Source organism: Octopus bimaculoides, chromosome 8, assembly GCF_001194135.2.
Source record: "Octopus bimaculoides isolate UCB-OBI-ISO-001 chromosome 8, ASM119413v2, whole genome shotgun sequence".
NCBI classification, from domain to species: Eukaryota; Metazoa; Mollusca; class Cephalopoda; order Octopoda; family Octopodidae; genus Octopus; species Octopus bimaculoides.
This window is the reverse complement of record NC_068988.1, coordinates 85,186,591-85,187,770: the sequence shown is the minus strand read 5'-3', so window position 1 is coordinate 85,187,770 and position 1,180 is coordinate 85,186,591. Positions and strand designations below refer to the sequence as shown.

The following is a 1,180-nucleotide window of genomic DNA, read 5'->3' as shown; positions in this document are numbered from 1 at the left end:
CAAAAGCTGCTCGTGACATTTGTGCTGTGTATGGAGAGGGTGCCATAGCTGGAAGAACCGCTCGTGATTGGTATGCCAAGTTCAAAAATGGAAATTTTGACCTTAAAGACGCACCTCATTCTGGCTGTCCAGTTGAGTTCAATGAAGAGCGATTAAACCAACTTTTGCACAAAAATTCTCGTCATACGACAAGGGAACTGGCAGAGAAAATGGAATGCTCCCACACTGCTACAGAGAAGCATCTTTACTCGTTGGGAAAGGTTCAGAAGTATGGAGCATGGGTTCTGCATGCTTTAAGTGACACCAACAAAAATCACCGAGCCACATCTCCACTGGTTTGCTTGCTCGTCACCGCTCAACTCATGGACACAAGCAACAATTTTTTTACCGAATCGTTACTGGCAATGAAAAACGGTGCCTGTATATCAATATGAAGCAGCGTAAGGAATGGTTTAGCCCCGGTAAACAAGCGATACTGTACATGAAACAAGATCATCTGCGTAAAACGATGTTGTGCATATGGTGGGACTGAGAAGGGATTATCCATTACGAATTGCTTGAACGGAACCAAACGGTCAACACGGAACTCTATGTTCAACAGATGGAACAACTCAACACAGCTATTCAAGAGAAAAGGCCTAATCGTCAGCATGGAGTTCTTCTGCTGCACAACGCCCGCCCTCATATCACCAATATGACCATGGAAGCCATTCAAACGCATGGCTGGGGAGTGCTGCCACACCCACCGTACTCTCCTGATTTGGCACCATCAGATTTCCACCTTTTTCAATCTCTTTAAAATGCTATGTGTGGAGTTTCGTTCAATACTAATGCAGAATTGAGAGCTTGGTTTGATCAATTTTTCAAGTCAAAATCGGGTGATTTCTACCAACGAGGTATTGAAAATCTTGTTGAACATTGGGAAGAAGTTGTAAACAACAAGGGTGAATACATTATAGTATGCGTATATACTATTGTAATTTTATTTTATTTTGAATGCAGCATATATTTTATTTTATTTGATTTGATTTTAATGTGTTAATTCGAATATAATTAATTATTTACAATATGTATTTTGAGCCCATTTTTCTATTTAAGGTTTTCTTCGTTACTTTTAAAATAGGATGAATCTATATTAAATTCATTTGTTTTGTTCATTGAGCATCCATGACCGTTATTT

At 39.3% G+C, this 1,180-nt stretch overlaps 1 protein-coding gene across 1 annotated transcript in view; it reads left to right on the top strand.

Annotated features, from left to right (window-relative positions):
- The window catches only part of LOC106880036 (intraflagellar transport protein 74 homolog), an 89,654-nt gene that overhangs the window by 54,805 nt on the left and 33,669 nt on the right, over positions 1 to 1,180 (top strand). The gene's annotated exons all lie outside the window — the stretch shown is intronic.